General features: G+C 54.1%; 1 protein-coding gene and 1 pseudogene across 1 annotated transcript in view; one reads left to right on the top strand and one right to left on the bottom strand.

Moving 5' to 3' along the window:
• Nucleotides 1-13848, bottom strand: part of LOC100230077 (uncharacterized) — a 674623-nt pseudogene that overhangs the window by 100442 nt on the left and 560333 nt on the right.
• Nucleotides 1-13848, top strand: part of LOC140680874 (uncharacterized) — a 989054-nt gene that overhangs the window by 815730 nt on the left and 159476 nt on the right. The gene's annotated exons all lie outside the window — the stretch shown is intronic.

Genomic DNA, 13848 nt, shown 5'->3' with positions numbered 1-13848 from the left:
TGTTGTTGTCAGCTCCATGAGGACGCTCTGGGACGCTGCCCTGGGCTGTGCAGCGCACTGGGGATGGATCAGCCCCTGCTCTGCTGCTCCTTCCCGTCTCCCCCAGGGCCCTTGCAGAGCACCAGCCGTGCTGTTTGCCCCCAGCCTGCCCACGGCCAGCCTGGGGCTGCTCACGGGGGTTTTCTGTGCTGAGCATTGGCCTGGCCATGTTCTTGAGAGAGCCTGGGCAAGGAGCCTGGAGCCCCCAGGCCCTGGCCTGAGGCGTCAGCGCTGCCCCAGCAGTGCCCATGGCCTGTCCCTGCTGCAGCCCCGGCACTGCCACCCCCAGGACTGTGCCCGGCCCCGAGAGCACTCAGGCCCTGCAGCAACACCAGGGCCACCAGGGCAGCGGGGCAGGGCCACGGGAGCAGCACTGGCAGCACCAAGTGCTGCTGTTCCTGGGCACAGCTGCTGTGCCAGCACTGATCTGCCCCAGCTCTGCACACAGACATTGCTGCTGCAGCTCCAGAGAAGCCAACAAAAGGGCATCTCTGCAGAAAACTTCGCTGGGAGTTCCTTTAGTTCCTTTAAAGTCACTGAGAGTGCAGCCCCTAATTGACACAGTCTGTGGGTACAGGAAAGGTGGAGTGAAACAAAATGAGAAATGGCACAAGGAATGGCATTTATTTGTGGACAACATTAAATGTAAAACAAAGACTTCCAAGATGAAACCAAAAAGAAGTATCAAATATGACTTTTATTCAAAGTAATTTGGAGAAATTGGCCAGCAGTTTAATGTCCTTGAAAGCATCCAGTCATCAGTGCCCACACTGCAGCCTTGAGCTCCTGGTTCCTCAGGCTGTAGATGAGGGGGTTCAGGGCTGGAGGCACCACCGAGTACAGAACTGACAGGGCCAGATCCAGGGAATGGGAGGACATCAAGGGGGGCTTCAGGTAGGCAAATATTACAGTGCTGACAAACAGAGAGACCACGGCCAGGTGAGGGAGGCAGGTGGAAAAGGCTTTGTGCTGTCCCTGCTCAGAGCGGATCCTCAGCACAGCCCTGAAGATCTGCACATAGGAGAAAACAATGAACACAAAACATCCAAATCCTAAACACGCACTAAGAGCACTGAGCCCAAGTTCCCTGAGGTGGGATTTGGAGCAGGAGAGCTTGAGGATCTGGGGGATTTCACAGAAGAACTGACCCAGGGCATTGCCATGGCACAGGGGCAGGGAAAATGTATTGGCTGTGTGCAGCAGAGCATTGAGAAAGGCACTGGCCCAGGCAGCTGCTGCCATGTGGGCACAAGCTCTGCTGCCCAGGAGGGTCCCGTAGTGCAGGGGTTTGCAGATGGACACGTAGCGGTCGTAGCACATGATGGTCAGGATGGAAAGCTCTGTTCCAATGAAGAGCATAAAGAAAAAGAGCTGTGCAGCACATCCTGTGTAGGAGATGTTCCTGGTGTCCCAGAGGGAATTGTGCATGGCTTTGGGGACAGTGGTGCAGATGGAGCCCAGGTCGCTGAGGGCCAGGTTGAGCAGGAAGAAGAACATGGGCGTGTGCAGGTGGTGGCCGCAGGCTACGGCGCTGATGATGAGGCCGTTGCCCAGGAGGGCAGCCAGGGAGATGCCCAGGAAGAGGCAGAAGTGCAGGAGCTGCAGCTGCCGCGTGTCTGCCAGTGCCAGCAGGAGGAAGTGGCTGATGGAGCTGCTGTTGGACATTTGCTGTGGCTGCACATGGGCACCTGGTCATGGAGAAAGGACAGTGAAGAGATAGAGGAGATACCTGTAACGAAATCAAAGACATTTCCCATACACCCTCCTCTGTGACACACGTGGACATTGTCTTTAGGGTTTTTGATGTTTGGGGTCTTCTTTATAAGCTCCCCCTTATCTCTGATGGTGTTCCTGGATATCAGAAATGCTCAGCATTTCTGCTGCCCTGCGGTAGAACAGAGTGAGTTGTCTGATGCAAAATTATGAGCAGAGATTGGGGGAAGAAGGTCTGTTACCTCATTCTGTTTGGAGTTTCTCTGGGCTTTCACTTATCTCAAGTGGAGGATGTTCACACTCGCAAGTTCTCTGTTAAGCTCACCAGGTACTGCTGTGAGCAGATGGATCCACCACAGCTCAGCTCCACATTTGGAGCCAAGGACTCACCTTGCTCATTTCACCAACCCAGCAGCATTTTCAGTGTCAGAACACATCTGCATTTCCCCATCAATCCTATAACTCAGAGATGCTTTGGACAGGTTTGCACCCTGCATTGAAGCTCCCAGCTTGGACTGAAATCTCAGGGAGACTTCCAAGTGTCCTTCTGATGGCACTGGATGAAGGGACACACAGCTCCTTCCCTGGCTGCACTGCCAGCATTGCCCAGAGCCGGGCACTGGGGACAGCTGTGTCACCCTGAGCCAGCTGTGCCCCCTGCCAGAGCCCCCAGTGCCGGGCAGCTGCTCCCAGCCCTGTGCTCTGCAGAGGGAACTGGGCCCGGGGCTGCAGAGCTGCCCCACGGCTCTGCTGTAGCTCTGCCTGCACAGGAGGGGCTGCACGCCTTGGAGCCCCGGCCCTGAGGGCAGAGGCTTGGCTGGGGCACAGGAGGGAGGGGGCTTGTGCAGAGGGAAGGGCTGCACTGGAGGGCATCCTCTGGACATCTCTAAACTCTCCCTGCCACAGCATTTCTGGGTTTTGTTTTCTCTCCTTCCCTGATCTTCTCTCTGCTTCCTGGAGATTTTCCTCCTGCAGGTGTTTCCCTGTGCCTGATCCCTCCCTGCCAGCACTCCCAGACCCCAAATCTCTGTGCACTCTCCTTGGCCTGACAGAACCCTCCCTGTTTGCAGGGCACTGGCTGGGGGCAGGTTCTGTTTGCAGCTTGGAGCAAGGACAGCTCAGACTGAGCCTGATGGCTCCAGCAAAGGTGGTGCTGCTGCTGTCCATGGGCAGAGTGGCTGAAAGCACATGAGGGATCTCCTGTGAACCTATTGATCACTAAAATAACAGTTTGGATATCTCATGCACTTGTCAAAATTCATAAACCACCATTAATATTTACCCCCCTTCCCTGTCACTCTCCAATAATAGGAAACTGAATAAAAAGCCTTAGGAAATTTCCTCCTTTTTATCAAAATCATTGTCTTGGAAAAATTCTATGACTGATCAGAACCCCTCAGCATCTCAGAGCTTTATGAGCATTTCACCTGCCCTGCACCAGAAATACTCAGAGTTGTACTCACAGGGTCTGTGGGCATTGGGATGTTCCAGCTTTAGGAGATCACTCCAGGAGCTGCAGCTGCATTGTCCTGCAGCCAGAGGTTCCTGTGCCAAGGGCTGGCAGTGATTCTGCCCCAGGCACTTCTCAGCCCCTTCCCAGCCCTGACTGATTGAAGCTCTCTGTGCCTCTGTGCTGTGCCCGGGCTGGCTGCAGGCAGTGCCCCAGCCCTGCTGGGCTGGGAGAAGAGCTGCTCAGCAAGAGAAATAGGCTTTTGAAGCTCTGCTTGGTTACCAGGATCACCCTCTGTGCCAGGAGCCCGGCCCAGCTCAGCAGCACAGACACAGCACAAGGACTTTAATGACCCTCTGGGGCTTTGTGCTCAGGCCCTGAACATCAGGCCCTGGGAGGGAGCTGCAGAAACCTCTCCAGAACTCCAGGTCAGAATCCAACTCCAAAGTTTCTTGGACTTTTAATGGGTCCCACTGAGGGACACGACTGAGAAAGTGTCCCCAGGCCCCAGGCAGAGCAGAGAACTGGAGGCACTGATGACAGGTGGGGACAAAGAGAAGCCAAGTCTTGGTGCCCTGGGGCACAGCAGGGTCTGTGCCACCAAGGGCTGTGAGGAGACACCTTGTCCTGAGGCCCTGGGGCCTCCTGGCACAGCCCCAGCCAGGCTGGGCACTGTCACCCCCTGGTCCTGCCCTCAGCATCCCCCCCTAGCCCACATCCCAGTGGCCTCAAGGATCTGCTGGAAGGAGTCCCTGGGGAGCCTTGGCCAGGAATGGCCCTGGGGGCTCCTTCATGCTCCCAGGGACTGCAGGTTTTTCAAAGGACTTTGGCTTTAGCTTTGGCCTTGCAGTTTCTGCAAGGTTTCTTCAATCATGGCCTACAATTATCTGCTGTAATTTGTCCCTGGAGAGCCTTTGTAATTAGCAATACTCAGTGGGGCTCATTAATGCTTCAAGGTACTTCAGTTCTTTTAAGGTACTTGGTGTTTCCCTTTTGATACAGACTCTGTGAGAGGTTTGTGCAATCATGGCCCCAATTATCTGCTTTAACGAGTCCCTTGAGAGATTTGTACTGACACTCAGTGGGGCTCATTAATACTTTGAGATACTCAACTTTTGTAGGGTACTTTGGAATTTCCTTTCCCCACTGAGAGCTTTTTGTGCCATTTTGAGTCTCTGAGAGGTTTTTGTGCCATCCTGGCCTCCAATTCTCTCCTCCAAGGAGTCCATGAGGAGCCTGTGTTGGGGATGGACCTCAGTGGGTCCCATTAATGCTTTGAGACACTTGGGGTTTTTCCTATGTCTCTGACTCCTGGAAAGGTTTGTGCAATCTCCTCTCAGGCCCTGAGCTTCCAGGGCTCAGTTCCAAATGCACCACAGGGCTCATTAGGATCCAGCAAGTCCTGACAAACCATGGCTCTGCCTTGATTTCCCTCTGGTCTGGGGCAGTTCATCAGGAAGTTTCTGTAGCAGTTTTGGTTCATCATTTTGTGATTTCTCGGCCAATGCATCAATTAGCATGGTGGGTTCAGTGTTGGCTAATTACCAGTGCACTCACTAGAATATACTTACTCATTTCCTGCTGTGAGATAGGATTAGGAGAAAGGCAAAGTGGGATCAAAACTGTAAAAGGGTGTAGAGAAAAGTTTATTAACAGTAGATAAAAGAAAGAGTAATAAGAATCAGAGCAAAATATTCAGACCACTTCCTCTCTCCGTATAACCTGACAATATAAAGAGACAAAACCTAAATTTTTCTGTCAGTTTTCCACCTCTAGAATAGTCTTTGTTCAGTTCACTTAGGGAGAGAATTCCTCCTGTTAATGTTATGGAGACTTCTCCACAAAACAACAGTTATCTCATGGCTTTTCATTCCACGTATAACAGCTGCCTGGAAAAATCTGCAATCGTGAAGTTCCTCTGAAATAGATTTTTGCAGTTCACTGAAGTTAACAAAATGAATTAAGCACTTATATTTTAGTTTGTACAGTTATGTGTTGAATTTCAGCCTTTTACTTAAGAAACCTCTTCCACAGTACAAAGGGCATAAGAAAATGCAAATTTCTGAAGCTTATTACACAAAGAACAATGCCTAAGGATGCAAAGAATCCAGATAAAGAAGCTTCCCTGTCTCCAGGCCTATCAAGACTGACAGATGTACACAGATAAGCACCGAAGGACTGAAAGCGCATGTGCAGAGAGAATTCAAAAGTTCAATCATGAAGAAGACCACAATCTTCAGCCTCAAGAGACCACCAGAGACCCCTGCAGGACCACCATGGCAAACCACGCATGGCCAGAAGGGCCCAGACCTATTTAGCATGGAAGGCGAGGACAGGCGGGGCCAGGGGTTGAATATGCATGGGAAGGTTGTGTAATTATTGCATATGGAACACCTTTGTGAAGAAAAGTGTGGGTCAGAGTAAGGATCGGGGCACAAGTTTTTGGAGAGCTATCTCACTTGTGCTGGGCACTGGCAATACAAACCCACTTCATAACTACCCCAAGCTGTGGAGTCTATTTATTTATTCCACATATCACTTCAAAAGTATAGAATTGTGACGTTCAAAGGTAGAAATAGAAACTGCCGAAAGCTTGCGTAAAAATGGAAAATAGAAACTACTGGGAAAAGCTTATGACTATGCATGAATCTGATCAATAAATACCAGCAAGCCCAACAATCAGTGTGCAGTTGGAGGGGAAAACCCCCACCACTGTGCCCAGTGCTGTCTTTGCTCATACATTACAATAATAATTACTAAATAATAATAACTAATTGAATTAATGCTTGATATATTGGCTGAGTCAAGCTTCCCATTTCTAACAGAAATTGTTATGAAAAAGTGACTCTTCTTCCAGACAAAGTCCACCAAGTCATTGTCTGCATTTCTTCTTTCACATTCTTTCAGCCATCCACTGAGAGGTCCAGCTTGTTCTGGTGCTTTCCATGAACTGATTGAACTCTTGATTTATATCATTGCATGAGATGTGGAAGCTTCTAAACTGAACACAGAAACAAACTCCCTCTGTCAGCCCATGTTCATGTTCTACCTCACTTTCAAGATGTCCATGGGGATGTTGGAATGAAATCACACAGCTCTCCATTTCTGGCTGAAGGCTCTGGAGATTCTTTCTCTGCATTCCCTGACAATTCCTGGCAGACTGTCATGGTTCTTAGGGTAGAACAATAACAATGAAAATCTCACCAATGGCACAACTGCCCAGCCCACAAGGAAAAGAAAGAACAAGTTGTAAAATTCTTCAAATATTTGTCCTGCTGTGCTGCAAGAGTCGAGCTGCACACACGGTGTGGGAAGCCAAGAGAAGCTGCAGCTGGTGGCACATCTTGTGACAGAAGCTGCTCAAAGCTTCCTCATTCTCCAGCAAAGGTTCTTGGAAAGAGCAAACAGGACTGTGGAGAAGATTCTGGGAAAACTGAAACAGCTTTTAAGAAATGAAATTAAAATGGAACAAAACAATCTAAGATGTTTTTCTGTTTCCTTTTATGCTCCCCTTTTCCATCTTGCACTACTTCCCCATCCCATTAATCCAAATGGGTCTCGCTTCTAAGATCCATGACTCTAGACACTCTAAAATACCATGAGCTACACATGGTTTGCCTTACCCTGTGATTTTTTTTTCTTTTTTTTTTTTTTTTTAATCAGTGCTGGAGACTAAGTGAAGTGCTTGGGTCAGGTACAAATTCAGCGTTCAGGGAATGAGCTGCGATAGTGTTTGACCCTCAACAGGGACAATGCACAGCAGTGACCGAGGGGATTCCTGTGCCCCTGTGCAGGAGTCCAAACTCTGGGTCTGGGCTGAACAGGGCAAAGTTCCCGTGTTTGGACAGGCTCAGGGGCTGCCCCGGGGAGCGCTGGGCTGGGCGCGGGGGCGAGCAGGCAGCGGACACATGGACACGGGGTCACGGACACGGGGACACGGACATGGGGACAAACGGACACGGGGACACACGGACACAGGGACACACGGACACGGGGACACACGGACACGGGGACACACGGACACGGAGCTTCAGCTGCAGCGGCAGCAGCGGCAGTGAAAGCAGCGACTCTATCTCCCTCTTGCATCTCCTCTCCCTCTCCCGCTGTCCCCTCCTCTCCCGCTCTCCCTCTCCCGCTGTCCCCTCCTCTCCCACTCTCCCTCTCCCCCTGCCCGGCCGGGCCATGCCCCCGGCCCGCCCCCGGCCCCGGGCGGGGCTGCCCCGTCCCCGCCCCCGCCCGTCCCGCCGCGGTCTCGCCTCCGCCCGGCTCTGGGCGTGCTGGCGGTGCCGCTGCCGGGCGGGCATCAGTGCCCGGGGCTGGGGCGGCATCGCCGCCCTTTGGCTCCGCCTGGCCCGAGCCCGGCCCCGGCCCCGCCGTGGGCTCCGGTCCCGGCCCCGGCCCCGGCTCCTCCCGGGCCCCGCGGAGGACACACGCGGCGCGGCCGCGCCCGCCGCCTCCGCTGCGGCTGCCCCGGCCCGAGCTCCGCCGCTCGGCAGCGCGGCCGCCGCCCCCGAGCCGCCGCTGTCCCGGGGCCGGCAGAGAACGCCTGGGGATGGCCGGCCCGGGGCGCTCAGGGGGCGCTCGGGGCTCCTGTCCGAGGAGGAGGCGCGGGGGCTGCTCCGCAGGTGCTGGAGGCCGTGCAGCGCTGCACCAGCTGCGGGGTCCTGCACAGGGACATCAAACCAGGGAACATCCTGCTCGACCTGGCCACCGGCCCGCTGAAACTGATCGGCTTTGGCTGTGGCGCCTTCCTCCAAGACACAGCCTACACCCAGTTTGCAGGTGAGCCCTGCCAGGGGATGCTCCTGGGCATCTCATGGCCCAGCCGAGGTGCAGCACCGGGGCTTCTCCTATTGCAGCTGGGATGGGATTAATGCTGGAGCCAGGTTGATTTGGGTGGGGTATGAGGGGGTCCAGCTCCCAGCCCTGCTGACAGCCTTCAGCACCCACTGTGCCCTGGGCTGGGGCTGCAGCTGGGGCAGCCAGCCCGACAAAAACCCCATGGGGGTAGCAGAGAGGGGGGTCTGACCCCATGCCAGTTTGGTGTGCAGGTGAGGAAGGGCTTGGACTGCTCTGCTCCCCTTGTTTGCCTTGGCTTGTTAACATTTTGTGGGGCCATACAGGCAGGGAGAAGAGGGGGTTTTCTCCACCACTGGGTGAGTTTTTCTTTTGTGTGTCATTCTTGGGCCTTCCCAGGGTTTCTGCACCCCTCTTCCAGCACCAGTGGCTTCTGTTCCAGCCCCGAGTCTGTACACAAGTCCCAGGTGCTGGCGAGAGGGCAGCAATCACCCCGTGTACCACTGGGGCAGCCCCCACATGCCCAGGGGTGCAGGGGCCAGGCTCTGGGAGCAGCAGCATCCCCCTGATGAGCTCTGTCTGTATTCCACAGGAACCCTGTCCTACAGCCCACCAGAGTGGATCCACCACCAACGCTACCACGGTGAGGCAGCGATGATCTGGTCCCTGGGCCTCCTGTTGTACCACCTGATCATGGGGAAGCACCCTTTCAGGAGGGGCCAGCAGATCATCTGGGGGCGGATCTTGTTCCCATGACGTCTCTCTCAAGGTGGATCCTCATCTCTGGCCATGGGGGAATGCCAGAGCTGGGAAACAGCAGCAGCTCGTGAGCATCCCGCTCTGGCAGCTGCTGAGGAGGTGGCACATGTCCTGCTCTCCTGCTCTCCTCCAAACAGAGAATCCATGGGGAAGTTTAGGCCCAGCTCTGGACACACCCAGTATGGCCTGGGCATGGGAACAGGGGGCAACTTCTCCAACTGCCTGGTGATTTCTGGTTTCTCTCCCCATTAAGAGGTGTTTGTCCATGCAGCCCTTGGACAGGCCATCCTTAGAAGAGCTTTTCTGTGATCCCTGGATGCAGGGGGTTCCTCTGGCCTAGAAGATGGGAGAGATCCACGTGCACTGTTGGATCCAGGGGCCTGGCAGGTAACAGCTCCACACATCTCTTGGCAATCAGTGGCAAAGCCAACCAGACAGGTTTTGTCCTGCCTGTAGCTCTGAGCAGGGCTCAGCAGAAGGGAACATGCAGCTCTAGGACTGGAGCTGAGCTGGAGACCTGGTGTGGCAATCACCGGGGGCCACCATCCCCCCTGGTTTTGCTTGCCGTGGTTCATGGATGGTTCGGGCCCTGGGCAGAACCCTGACAGCCTGGTCTGGCCCCAGGGAAGGAGAAGGAGCCCCTGGAGAAGCTGTACCAGGTGGGGCTGCTGCTGCTGGGGGCAGCGAGGATGACGTCAAGGATGACAACCTCTTGCTCCACCTGGTCTCTGGCAGGCTGAAGATGATGGCCTTTTATTCTGGCACCTTCTCCAAAGCCAGGCTCCAAAGGGAATTTGCAGATGGGTCCACATGCAGGGGATGCTCCCAGGTTTGGTCATTGCACAGCCTGGCTGGGAACCAAAGGTTCCCCCTTTGCTGGGGCAGATGCAGCTGATCCTTCAGTCGGCTGCCAGGCTGCTTTTGGCAGGGCTGGGGGCATGGGCTGGGGTGGGTACGAAATGGGAGTGGGCTCCTGGCCCTGCCAACAGCCCCCAGCACCCACCGTGCCCCGGGCTGGGGCTGGGCTGGGGCAGCCAGCCCGACACAAACAAACCCCCATGGTGGGAGCAGAGGTGGGACTGCAGAGCCTGTGCAGGGGCTGCTTTGCTTTGCAGGCAAGGAAGGGCTTGGGCTGCTCCACTGCCCTTGTTTGCTTTGGGATCACCACGGGGGCAGTGCAGGGGGAAGGGAGAAAGCCTGGGATTCCCTCACCTGTGACTTTTTTTTATTTACTTATTTACTTTTTTCCTTTTTTCTCCTTTTTGTCTGTAATCTCTTTTCAATAATTTGTTGTTTGTTTTTCTAGAGGAAGCGTTCCAGGTGGGATCCAGCCTGGATCAGGAAGTGCTTGGGAGCAGCTGCAGCGTGGATGGGCCGTGCCCTTGGAGAAGGCTGAGGACATCGTTTGGGACCAGCTTTTCTTCCAGGTGAGTCCTGTCTGCTGGGGATGGTGGGATCAGAGCTTTGGGGAGATGGCAGCGAGCACAGGAGCGTCCTGCTCTGGGCAGCTGCTGAGGGCTGGATGTGCCGTGGCTGGCTGCAGGCTGGGAATGTCCTGCCCTCCTGCTCTGCTCCCAAAGGCAGCAGTGATGGGCAGCTCTGGGCACAGCTCTGGGCACAGCCAGCATGGCCTGGGCTCTGTGGGCAGCTGGGACAAGGGGACAGCAGCCTTCAGCTGACGGGCGCTTTCTGGTTTCTCTCCTTGCAGCCGGGCTCTGCGGGTGCTGAGGCTGCTCTGGGCTCTGCCAGGGCTCTGCTGGGCTCTGCCCCGGGCACAGCTGGGCTGGCTCTGCCCTCACATTGCTCTGACAGCTTTGCATCAGACGAGCCCGTTGGAGCACAGTGCCTGAGCTTTCTGCTTTGGCAGGTGAGTGAGGCTCCCCTGCAGGCCAGGAGATTGCAGCTGGGGACACACATCCAATTGGCAAGGACCAAAACTCTCCACAGCCCCAGCTGAAAGCCTGGATCTCCCCAAGATGTTTTGTCTTTTCCACTCTTCATTCCTTTTTGGCTGGAATTGTGCAGTTGCACTTTCTTCCTTCCCTAGAAGTGCCACAAATAGACTGAACCTGGCAAGTGGGCCGTGTTCCCGAGGCAGTGCAGTCTGGAACTGATGGATGGAGAAGTGCCCTTCTGCACTTCCAAACCAGGCCAAAAAGCTGTAAGAGGGATTTTCTGTCTTTAAGAAACCCTTGACAGTTTCAACGGGAATGTGCAGCTCATTCACAGGGTGAGAAGGAAGGGTATCTTCTGAAGGGTTTGGGATTTAGCAGAGTTGAGATTCCCAGTCCTGCTTGGAGCTGGAAGGGCACAAAGCAATTTCCTCCTGCTTCAACCACAATTTAAAATAACAATGTTGGAAACAAACCAAAAAATTGATTTTAAAAGGCTGCTGAGGTCAGCAAGATGGATCCATGCCATTAGCACATTCACAAGTAAATAACTGAGTTCTCTTTTTCAAAAGACCAGTTACCTCTAAATCCAAAGCTAGGGAAGTTTTTCACTACACACTTGGGTTTTGTTTTTATCTCTCACATTTTATATAGTTTTTTATTACTTTTTCCTTTTTCCTTTAAATAGAAACATGCTCTATAAAAGGAGTGTCCTTTGCTCCTGGTTCCTGTGGGGAGCAGCTCCCTTCCCGCTGGCTGAGCTGCTCAGGCAGAGCCCGGCAGCTCCTGGCCCTGCAGGGCTGAGGCTTTTCCCCGTTGCTGGGCACAGACTGATGGGGCAGCACGGCTGAACACGGGGCACACAGAGGGACCAGCAGCAGCTGCCTTTGGCCACCTGAGGCTCCAAGGCCCAAACTCTGAGCAGGCAGGGCTGGAAGAGACTCGCAGGCTCCCTGCTGGCTCTGCTGTCCCACTTGTGCCCACCTGGGAGCCCCCAGTGCCAGCAGAGACTTGAGATGGCAGCCCTGGGCTCCTGGAGGTTGTGCAAGGAACGGAGCTGGGGACTCCCTGTCCATGGAGAGCTTCCAGATGGAAACGGCTGCTGTGCCCAGGCAGATCCAAGGGCAGAGAAAGGAGGGTCTGGACTACGGGATGTGCCAGTCCCACAGTCCTGGGCAGCAGCCACCGAGCCCTGGGGGAGCAGAGGGCACAGCAAGAGGGACAAAACCAGGCAAGGTCAGAGACTGGAGAGAGCCAGACCTGGGAGCAGGAGCAGCTGCTCCATTGCACCCTTGGAGAAAGCTCTTGGCTGGTTCAAAGGGCTGAAAGGCATCAAGGGCAGAGAGGAGGCCACACCAAGCAATGCTCCTGTTTTCACGGCCTCCCCTTTCTGTGTTCCAGAAGGAATTGCATGGACTGTGTTGTTCTCTCCGAGTCGTCTCATTCAGCACGAGCAGCTGAGCACCAGGAGCTGAAGGAGCTGAAGCCTCAGGCCTCAAGAGCTGAGCAAGAGGAGACTTTCTGAGCAAATGAATGCTGCTAACATGGACCTGGCTGAATGCAGCAGATGGAACCATGGAATCACAGAATCCTTTCTGTGGGGAAAGACCTCTGAGCTCATCCAGTCCAGCCGTTCAGTGTCGAGCCCAGCACTCAACCCCGTCCCTGAAGTGCCAAGGCCTGGACAACAGCCCTGAGTGAGGCCTGAAGAGCAGGCCCTGAGCCAAAGGTGGCCTCGGGATGAACCTTCCAACCAAAGGTATCTTTGTATCTGCTCATTAATGAAATATGCATGGTCATTAGCACTGTGGTCGATGTATCCACTCATTAGTGAAACATGTTGTCCCAGATTGAAAGGCAAGATGTATTCCATTTGCCATCTCTATGGCAGTTGTGCAGAGGGCAGATTTCCTTTTCTCTTTCACAACCTATTCTCCTTCTGGGGAGACATCGGCTAATAATGAGCTATTGAATGTCACTGCACGACTGATATGAACTATAACATCCCGCTGGGAGATTCTCCGCCCAGAGGGAGGAGCCAAGCATTTCTACCTGGATATAATCTTGAGATTCTGGAACACCAGCATGGCTTTTTCCGCACTGGATTTCCCAGAGGGACAGCTGCCTCTTCCACTGCCTCTTCAGAGGAAGACTACACCATTTTCTACAGGATCACTACTCCAACAGAACCACACCTGCCACTCCAGGGGGACTGCAACCACCATTCCAATCAGACTGCTACCAACACCCTGACCAAAAGGTTGTCAGGTTGTATTCTGACTCTGTCAGTGTTGTTTTGCATTACTGCATTGTTTATTATATCTTTTTCTTTTCTTCCCTAATAAAGAGCTGTAATTCCTGCTCCCGTATCTTTGCCGAAAAAGCCCCCATAATTTCAAATTTATAACAATTTGGAGGGAGGAGGTTTACAGTTTCCATTTCAGGGGAGGCTCCTGCCTTCCTTAGCAGACACCTGTCCTTCCAAACCAAGACAATTGCCATGGCAACCTCTGGCATCCCATTCCCAGGGTCATGGGATCCCAGAAGCACAGAAGTGGCTGAGCTGGGAGGGACCCATTAGGATCCTCGAGTCCAGCTGCTGGCCCTGCACAGGGCACCCCAACACTGCCAGCCTGGGCCTGGCAGCGCTGTCCAAATGCTGCTGGAGCTCAGAGAGCCCTGGAGCTGTGGCCCTTCCCTGGGGAGCCTGGGCAGTGCCCCAGCAGCCTCTGGGCAAAAACCTTTCCCTGAGATCCAACCTCAGCCTGCCCTGACTCAGCTGCAGCCGCTCCCTCCACTCCTGTCCCTGGGCACCAGAGTGAAGAGGTTCCCTCAGCCCCAGCCAGGGACCCGCTCCCAAGGCTGCTGCCATGGCCACCAGGGCTGGCACCAGCTGGGATGCTCAGTTTCCACAGGCCGGGATTCAGGAATGGGATTCCCCAATTTCCTGCTCCCACTAAAACCGTGCTGGCTCTCGTTGCCCTCCCACCTTCCACTGAAGGAAAGAAATAGAAAGATCCCAGGCTGGGATAAGAACAATTTACTGGGAACAGCAACGAGATAAGGAACAAACAGGAATAGAAAAAATATTGACAACAGAAGGGATAAGAAAAACTATTTACAAGGGAAACTACATCACCATCAATTGTACCTTCCTGGCCATGTGTCTCCTCCTGCCTGGAAAGGACACCCTTCTCA

Source organism: Taeniopygia guttata, chromosome 30, assembly GCF_048771995.1.
Source record: "Taeniopygia guttata chromosome 30, bTaeGut7.mat, whole genome shotgun sequence".
In the NCBI taxonomy this organism is placed as follows: Eukaryota; Metazoa; Chordata; class Aves; order Passeriformes; family Estrildidae; genus Taeniopygia; species Taeniopygia guttata.
This window is presented reverse-complemented; position numbering and strand designations above follow the sequence as displayed.